Source organism: Lycium ferocissimum, chromosome 2 (assembly GCF_029784015.1).
Source record: "Lycium ferocissimum isolate CSIRO_LF1 chromosome 2, AGI_CSIRO_Lferr_CH_V1, whole genome shotgun sequence".
Taxonomy (NCBI): Eukaryota; Viridiplantae; Streptophyta; class Magnoliopsida; order Solanales; family Solanaceae; genus Lycium; species Lycium ferocissimum.
This window is the reverse complement of record NC_081343.1, coordinates 14,661,811-14,672,358: the sequence shown is the minus strand read 5'-3', so window position 1 is coordinate 14,672,358 and position 10,548 is coordinate 14,661,811. Positions and strand designations below refer to the sequence as shown.

General features: G+C 35.9%; 1 long non-coding RNA gene across 1 annotated transcript; it reads left to right on the top strand.

The window, feature by feature from the left end:
- The first annotated feature begins 672 nt into the window (after positions 1-672).
- LOC132047953 (uncharacterized) lies at positions 673-1,675 on the top strand. The gene is made up of 2 exons (XR_009412857.1): positions 673-723; positions 1,397-1,675. It is a non-coding gene; the product is annotated as an uncharacterized LOC132047953 (long non-coding RNA).
- Positions 1,676-10,548: the final 8,873 nt, after the last annotated feature.

Sequence of the window (10,548 nt, the reverse complement as noted above, 5' to 3'; positions counted from 1 at the left end):
ACACATAGGGAAATTCCTTGCATAGCTAGTTGTATGTTGTATACATTTTTGTTGGGGTGATTATATATACACCCATATACAAGATCAAAAGTGGGATTTTCGGAAGTCAAATTGTTTGTCGTTGTTGATTCTAGTTTCTTTGCAAAGTGAAGTGAAGTTGGATGATACTTCTTGGCATATAAGGTAATTAAATCCTTCTCTCTAGATAAGAATTTTTATATTTATGTTCTAAGCTTGCTAGATGAAAAAATCTAGCTAGAAATGGAAATTAAAATCGGATAAATTAGAATATATGTTGAGCTTATTGTTGTGGGCATGATTTGATGTATTATTGATGGAATTCTTATGTAAATGGATTGGAAATGTTGTTGTGGTTGTATTGCTTGTTGTTGTTATTGAATATGAAGAGAAGGAAAATGTTTAAAGTATTGTATAATTGAGGTGTATATTGGGTTTTTGGAAGTGATTTAAGAATGGATTTGATTCTAATTGGATATGTATTTGTTGATATTGTTGTTGGTATTGTGATTGATATTTTGGCTAAGTTGGAATCACGAGGATTATGTTTTTTAGGGAAGATGCTGCCCCAAATATCTATTAGATTATAAGTAATTAAGGATTGGTTTGAAAGAGTATCTTAATTTGATTATTGGCATATTTGGTATTGTTTGTAGATTGGTGAAGCCCGAGACCTAAGTTATGGTTAACTTGAGAAGCGACAAGGTATGTTAAGGCTATCCCTTCTTTCTTTTTGGCATGAATTACATAAACGAGCGAACGATGAACATACATGACTCCAATGAATTCTAGTTCTCAGTGGTACTTGACATGATAGTTGTCTTTGATTCTCAAGTGTTGGTTCATTCTAATTATTCTATTGAGTCTCAGATGATGATTTAGTTTGTATATGGTTGCTCCTGATATTCTACTCGTGCATAACGTTATTACATATATTTCACCGAGTCCGGGCCGGGTATGTATTCGTGCACGGTTTCATTGCATTATTCACCGAGTCCCTCTATATAGGGCCGGGTACGATATATATATGATTATTATATTATATATGGATCCTCGTACGTTCCTCGGGGCATTATTATATTATATATGGATCACCGTACGTTCCCGGCATTATTATATTATATATGGATCGGGTACGTTCCATATACTATATTATATTATAATCTATGCCTATCATATATATTTAGTATTTCTAGTCATTGCCATTGGGGCTAGTTTATGGATATTCTCGGATGTTAGCTATTCATATTATGCATTCAATTATTGAGACTAGTTTTCATGATTCATCTGTACTTTGATGTTCTTATGCCTTACATACTCGGTACATTGTTCGTACTGACGTCCCTTTGCCTGGGGGCGTTGTGTTCATGCCACACAGTCCCAGATTATTTTGCAGGTAAAAGTATTCAGCTAGGATGGTTGGCTATCAGCTGGGATTGGCAAACTCCATTTTCTTCCTGGAGCAGTGCCGAGTCATTATGGTTATCATGTGTGTGTACGGGTATGTCGGGGCCCGTCCCGATTCATATGATTCAAGTGTTTACTCTTAGAGACTTTGCAGACAGTGTCCTGTGGTTAGTATGTTGAGATGTCATGTGTTGAGTAAAGCGACCATGTAGGCCGATATGTCAGTTTGACTTATTCGATTTTTGATTAATTGAGTATCGTTCGCAAATTTCTATGGTTTGACTGAAAGTACTTTATTATATTTTATTATATGTCCAGTTTCATTATGTGAATGCCAGAGGGTTCGCTCAGCTCTAAGTAAGAGTTGGGTGCCCATCATGCCCTATCGGAATTGGGGTGTGACAAAGTGGTATCAGAGCAGTTCGTCCTAGGGGTTGTCTGCAAAGTCGTGTCTAGTAGAGTCTTGTTTATGGTGTGTTGCGCGCCACATTTATAAACAGGAGGCTACAGGGCATTTAGGATGGTTACTCTTCTTTCATATCTAAGATCGTGCGATAGAGCCAAGCTATAGGAAATGAGATTCCTTATACTAACCCTTGATTTCAGTAGAAGAACGGTATCGACAGAAGAAAGTGATTGATGATATTGAAAGTTACGGAGGTAAGTCACTTCGTTGAGGCTACGTTATCAGAATATGTATTTATATGATAATGGATTGGTTGTCATAGAGGTAAGTCAGTGTAAGTACAACAGAGGAATTGATTAAATGTATCTCTTGATGATAAGTTTAGTTATAAGTTTGTGAACTAAACAAATTGAATGAATCAGTACAAAGGTAAGCAACGGTACGAAAGATGTATGTCGGGTAAGGTAAGAATATTGAGGTATGATTGAAATGTAAAGCTGAAGAATGAAAGGGAAAGTAAATAGGAAGGTATAACAGGGCAGATCGCTAAAGGATCAGGTACATCTCGAGGTGTGATATATGAGGTAAGTTTCGACATCTTTGTACTTTTACTTAAAATTGGGAGCCCATATGTATGGCTGAGATATATATATATATATATATATATATTATATATATATATATATGTGAGGCATTGTTGGTTTTTTGCGTGCGGTTTTGGATAGTAAGAAATATAGAGGAAACTCGCCAAAATTTTCCTAGAATTTAAAGGAGATAAGATATAAGCTTGTAATATGTCCTAACGGGAAAAGATGTTGTGTAAAAAGTAATGGCCGGACGGGATTAAGTTAGGAGTATCGTTGACAACTACAAGAGATGAGTTAAATGTTGTTGAATTGATAGTAACGGTAATTATAAGATCGACATTGATATGGTAAAGAGAAATACTAGAGTAAATTAGGGAGACTGGTAGTACTAAAACATGACATAGAAGAGAAAGGGTAACTCCAATAGAGTGTGATATTGAAGTATTGATTGGATGGATAAGCACAAGTAAAATACGACAAGTCTATTAGCAAAATAAAGTAACAGCATGACTGAGACAGGGGTACGAAATACGAAGGGTTATAACGAATGTGAATACATTGGTAAGACAACTTATGTGGTAAGTGTAATAGGGCTGATCAGAAAGAGTAACAGGTTAAGTATGCTTACTTCACGAGGTTTATTCTATTTTATAAGCAGGCTTGCGAATGAGATCAAGAAGTGGCACTCTATAGAGTTGATTATGATCAGGATATAATGAGAACGTAGCAAGAACTGTAATACAAAGTAAGTAAAGTATAGCGAGGAAACGACTAAAGATGTGACATGTTCTATATGAATAAAGAGTGAATGCAAGTGTGAAACCAATAAGCGAGCCATGGGGCAGTAGATAAGAAAGCTTATAAGACCTTGTTAGGGGAAAGTCCAGCATAGAGGTTTCGCCATGATAGAAATGATAGCAAGCAAAAGGAAAAAGGAAGTCAACTTGAAAAAGAAATCAGAGAAAAGTGATATGGCAAAGTAGTAACAGTTTGTGATTTGTATAATCGAGATCACGAGTGATATCTTTGGTTGGATGTAAAAGACCAAGACTACGGAAAGATGAATAACGAAATAGAACGATTGTTAGGAAAAGGATCAAGATAATAAGGATGATAGGGGATGATCAGAATGAACAGAATAAGTTTTGGAAGTGAAGAATGGATTGTATAGAAGTAATATATTCTAAAGGACAAGGCGGTACTGAGTTAAGAATAGGGTTCCTTGTGCGAGGAATAAAGGATTGATTATAAAACGGGAGGTAATAAGATAAATTGAGGAGGAAAGAATGTAAAGGAATAAGTATGGGTATAGAAAGAAAAGGAAATATGCGAAGTACGCGCGCTTAAGAAGTAGTCGTATTATGAGAAAAAGGAAGATGCATCTCCTACGAATATCCTATACCAAGAGAATGAGTAAAGTATATAAAGGAATAAGTTGGAAAGAAAAATGTGGCCATGAGTTATGAGTTTACCGTACGACGATAAAGCGATAAAGCAAGGCTATCATCAACGACAAATACGATATGATTATGATTGGTTTTGAAATCAATGTTGAGTGCAACACAAGAGTAAAAGAGTATGAGGCATAAGGGTATTAGTTGCGCATGAGACTTAGATCCTTGAAAACAAAGATGGCGGGTTTAAGGGAAAATGCATTTACGGTTACTATAAGTCGATTACGGGAAAGAGAGGAATAACTTGAGATGGGAAGAAAAGGGAAAGATGACGCTATAAGTGAACTCTGAGTATCGAAGAATGGGATAAGTGACATTACATGGATGGTACGGATAGCTAGACATACTACTATTTCGAGTATCCCTATGGGACAGAAGTTGTTAATTGGAGCGGATGTAGACATTGACTCATAACTAACGGTTGAGCTAAGTAAAATACATCCTTGTTTGGATTGCTATGTTGGTTGTATTACTTGATCACAAAATTGCAAGATGAGTATGTTAAGACTTCACACATGAATTACTATAGCTATAAATTATGGGAAATGGCATGAATATGATGCAGTATAATAAGGAGGAAAGGGATATATGAATTCAAGATTAGAAGTGAGGTAACAGATTTGAGAATGGTATAAGTAAGACCCTTAAGGGGGGAAGCGAGTAACTAAAATACAAGTGTAGAGATTGAAACGATGAATCCTAAGATGTGAGATATAGACTCTAAAACAAAAAGTGAGAGTTATGTAGAAATGAGTCTAATAGCTAGTAAATAAATGAACAAGAATCGAGCGGGTATCTGAGACTGTACTGAAAATCATTCGTGAAGACCTTGAACAACATGACATTGAGAGCAAATAACTCAAGGAATATTGTAAAGGATAGCGATGCTATCTTTGGAATAGAGACAAAGGAATTAACAGTAGAGTCGTTTGTTAATGATATTGCGATTTATAAGTGACAAATAAGAAGGGACATAAAGTTTTCTATAGTAGAATATAAGATGTGATAATCAAGGGACAAATAAAGGAAAGAAAAGAGTATGATGAGATAAGTTACAATAGATAGACAAAAGAGTTTTGGTATGTATGAGATACGTAAAATAGAACGAACCAAAGGAAGGGAAGTTTATGAATAAGATTAGATGTTCATACACGAATCACACAAGAACGGTTATGTAACCTGCAAGTATTTACATGTCGAGAATGAAACCAATTGGGTACTTAAAAAGAGGAGTAAGAGGTAAGCAAGAATAGTGTGTTTGTGATACTCCGGGTCAGTTGAGGGAAAATATATGGTAAATTGAGTCGAAATGTTGAGTTGGAATTATCATTAAGGACAAATAGGACAATTATTCGGAATATGATATAAGTATATGTTATATGTTTCCTACGATAGCCCTGGGGTGTGTTAGATTACTTACGAATTCGATAGGATCATTGAATAAAGGGGTTTTACCAGAAGAATATTACGCCTTGGAACTTTCATTTTTGTATCATTGTGGTTATAGCGAATTTCCAACAGTTTACCAGAGGATTATGAAATTCTCAAAAATTATGAAGCCTTTAATGAGTCGACGAGGGACACCTACGACAGGACATCTCGGATTGAATTTATCTAGACTCTAGATGTGAATCAATACCATTATCATGGTCATATGGAAGAAAGGAAGTGGGAGAGATTTGCAAACCATGTGAGACTTAATACCATTATTGAGCAAGAAAAAGGATCGACGAGTCCGAGTATCAAGGAGGATCATATCAAGAAAGTGACTCACTTATATCTCTTGAAAGGATATTCCTGAGGAATCAAGGGAGTATTGCAACCGAGAGTCATTACTAAGAAGGAAACTCGTTTTCAACTATTCAAAGGGAATGTTATAGATAGTGCATGTCAGAGGATTAAAATGATGACTCCAAGAAGGAGGTACGCTGTGGACTATGCGACCTAAATAAAGAGTGGAAGTAGACCTATAAGAATTAGAAGAGAGAACAAGAGGAACCAATATGCGATGGTAAACCTACCCAAGGAAAGACAACTCCTATTCTACGGTATTTGTTGGAAAGATGACTCCAAAACAAGAAAAACTCGATTTAAGCTTCAAGCGTAGATTACGCTGGATATAGTAAGTTGTAGTCAATTACGGAGATAGCTAAATTATGGCCGTTTTCTTTGGAAATTCAACAATAACTGATGTCAGGTGAAGAATGGTATTAAGTTAAGCAAGGAGAGACACGACATGATAGATGAGTTCTAGTAAGAATTAATTCATTATAAGATCACCATAACCAGTATACTTATACAGGACTAGTTTAACATTCGAGGACGAATGTTCTAAAGGGGGGAAGGATGTTACATCCCGTGTTTTTCATGCGTTGGAAAGCGTGCGAGTTAAATGACATTAGTAACGGAAATGAGGTTATCCCCAAGCTTATAGGTGGTTAGAGTGAGTACAGATGTATCTTAAGGATTAGAAGTTAAACAAATCGAAGAAAATAAGTTTCATCGAGGTTTGAAATTTTTTTGAATGAAATATTGTCCAAGCTATAATCTCCCATATTTTTGTTCTAGGAAATTGAACCGTCCAACATGAGAAAATTTACCCGAGCCCGGAGGATTTGGTCATATTCAAGCAGGAAAATCAAGAACTCGGTGTATACAAGTAATGATGTCCCGAAATGATTTAAGATGAAAAAGTGTGATGATGATGGTTGGAAATAATATTTTATGTGTGCCAAAAGAGGCTATGGAGTAGTGGTACATCACATGATTATGATAATGAGTATATAAAGTGTGTTAAAAGTGATTAATATTTAAGTGAATTGAGATCAAGAAATTAATTATGTGTGTAATTAGTTAAATGGGAAATTATTAAGACCTAGGAAATCCGAATTAATTAAATTAGTGGAAAAATTAGTGAAATAATTGTTGATGAATGGATAAGTGTTAAATCATGACAACTATTGCATGTGGATGCAAGCAAACATTCATTTGACTAATATTAATATATATCTATTTGGCACACTTTTGGTGCAAAGATGACACATTAAATAATGAAAAACACCCCATTCCCTAAAAGTTTATTTCTCTACCATTAATACTACACTTAATCAAGAAAACACGTTTGAATCTCTTCGTTTACTTTAAATCAAATTATTGACAATTGTTTATTATCTCTCCATATATATCTAGTTAATATTTGTGTTAATTATATACGCTTAGAATTCATCAATAATGGAGAAAAGATAAATGTATTTTGCATATTGAAAAAAAATGTTGGTTCTTCAATGTATAATTTATTTATCAAGGATTATATATTCATTATTTTCACAAGAACAAAATTATTCAACTTAAAATTCGTTGTTTTCCATTTTGTTTGTTGTTGAATCGGAAGATTTCTTGAAAGTGAAGTAAGGTGAAGAATTGGAATTAAGAGTGTTCTTGGCATATATAAGGTAAGAAATATTCTCTCTAGATATATTTGATTTATCCAAGTCATATCTAATTGGCTAATAGAAATTACGAAATTGTATATCGAAATCGGATAAATTGGTTGTTGTTATGTTGACCTGTTTTGGATGATGGTTAATTTTGATGAATTGTTATGTAAAATGGATTGAATGTTGTTTGGTTGTATTGTTGTTGTTAATATTGTTGAAATTTGGGAATGAAAATGGGGTTTAAAACTATTGTTTAATAAATGCATTTGTCGATTATATTGTTTGAATTATTGAACTATTTTTATATTGAATGGATATTTGATCGATTGGATTAATTGTTATTTGTTAATATTGTTGTTGGTATTGTTGTTGATGATTTTGGATAAGTTGGAATTCTCGGGATTGTTATTTTTTAGGGAAATGTTCCCGAATTTCGTATAAAGAAGTGCTAGTAATTAGGATTGATTTGAAAGTACCTAATTAATGATTATTGGCATATTTGGTATTGTTTGTAGATTGGGAAGCCCGAGACTTAAGTTTGGTTAAGCTTAAGAAGTATAAGGTATGTTAAGGCTATCCCTTCTTTCTTTTTGGCATGAATTACATAAACGAGCGAACGATGAACATACATGACTCCAATGAATTCTAGTTCTCAGCGGTACTTGACATGACAGTTGTCTTTGATTCTCAAGTGTCGGTTCATTCTAATTATTCTATTGAGTCCCAGATGATGATTTAGTTTGCATATGGTTGCTCATGATATTCTACTCGTGCATGCCGTTAATATATCATTCACCGAGTCCCGGGCCGGGTATGTATTCGTGCACAGTTTCATTGCATTATTCACCGAGTCCCTCACTAGAGGGCCGGGTACGGTATATATATGATTATTATATTATATATGGATCGGGCCGTACGTTCCTCTATTATATTATATATGGATCCCTCACTAGACGTTCCCGGGTATATATATATATATAATCTATGCCTATCAAGTTATATTATACTATAAGTCGGGTATTATATATTTACATTAGAGTTACGGGGATATTCTCGGATGTTAGCTATTCATACGATGCATTCAATTATTGATACTGGTTTTCATGGCTTCCATCTCATTCTTTGATGTTCTTATGCCTTACATACTCGGTACATTGTTCGTGCGACGTCCCTTTGCCTGGGGGCGCTCGTGTTCATGCCACACGGTCCCAGATTGTTTTGCGAGGTAAAAGTATTCACCTAGGATGGTTGGCTATCAGTGGGATTGGCAAACTCCATTTTCTTCTGGGACGCCGTCGAGTCATTATGGTTATCATGTGTGTGTACGGGTATGTTGGGGCCCTGTCCCGATTCATATGATTCAAGTGTTTACTCTTAGAGACTTTGCGGACGGTGTCATGTGGTTAGTATGTTGAGATGTCATGCGTTGAGTAAAGCAACCATGTAGGTCGATATGTCAGTTTGACTTATTCGATTTTTGTTTAATTGAGTATCGTTCGCAAATTGCTATGGTTTGACGAAAAGTACTTTATTATATTTATGTCCAGTTTCATTATGTGAATGCCGGAGGGTTCGCTCGGCTCTAAGTAAGAGTTGGGTGCATAACAAATGTGCAAGTCGACAAGGCTTCTACTATACACGGGGACATCAAGACGAACTACATCGATATAGCTGACCAAATCATATATACACAACCCACGTATGTCTACGACCTCTAAGAGTATAACAAAGTCTATGTCAAAGGGTCGGTACCAAAATAGCTCAAGCCCAAGAACAATGGAGCTCTCCAACGTGTAAGCGAAGTCCTAAGCGGAGGATAACCAAGGCGAGCGTCCGCACGCTCGCGGGCATGAAACGCAAACCCCCCCCCCCCCTCGAACAATAGGGGAGTCGGTGCGGATAATGTGCGAGTATGTAAAGCGAAGAGTAACATACACATAGGAGTCGGGAAGAAAATCTAAGAATCATAAACTAAGCGATCGACGGAATACATCCGTATGTTTGACTATACGAACATGTACGTGAATGCATACGTATGCTTAATATCTCGAACATATACGTATATCTCTGCTTACTAAAAAGATGCCTCTGAGGGCATATGATATACAATGCGTAGTTCATAGTGCCGAGGAACGTTCGGCTCGATCCCTATCTTATATAGGCCCCTTCGGGCATCATAATCATCATATAGGCCCCTTCGGGCATCATAATCATCATCATTGTGCACCAGATGATTAGGTGGTAATGCATCTATAGCGCCTCGACCTTTTCCCATACCCCATACATATATATATAATATACATAATATACGCGTATATAACGCCTGTGGGTGAGGGGTCAATATGCATGTATGCAAATGAACGTAATGCATAAACATAAACTAACCTTATCATGATACAATACATAGGACCCGTGAATGGAAGGAATAATCATAATAAAGGGGTACAAGATCATCAATAACTGAGATGCTCGTAATACTTCTAAGATTAGAGTAATATGGAGACTCGATTACTCGTTGTTCGCTCGTATCATAGGATCATGCCAAAATGAAAGAAAGGGAAAGCCTTAACATACCTGTTCAGCCTCCAATTATCTACTCTTATTCGTCCGAGCTCGCAAGTCTACATTTAAGAGGATTCACACAATCGTTAGACTACTCGTTATACGCTTGGCTTAGTCCTTCAAATAAATCCATTTATAATGCAAAGTCGGGCAGCACCTCCCCTGTTTATATGCCTAGCCCGAAATCACAATACCAACAAAACAGCAACTACGATAACACCAACATCAACAACATCATCATCAATACCAAAATATTCCATAAAACATCCCACGCGATGTTTGTCCAATTTCTCAACCAACAACTTTATTATACAACCATTTCATCACTCTATCTTCGTAACTAACCAAAAGTAATATTAATAAGGAGAGATTCATACCTTATTTTTTGTTAAAACAGCGATATCTTCAATATCCACCTTGAATCCACCGCAAAACCATACTAGAATCACATCCATGCGTTTATCCGAGCTCCGATTAATACTTCGTCGCTTGAAAATTGCTTACTTTGTGATTCCCTCTCTCTCTCTCGTCAATTTCAGGAAATTTCTAGCAAAATCTGATGAAAAAAGGGGGTTATTACCCTTTATATAGGGTCAAATTCGGGTCGGGTTCACTGTAGCATTTAACATCGCGGACGTGCGTAGCGATGTTGTAACCCACGCGTTTACTTTCTGTCG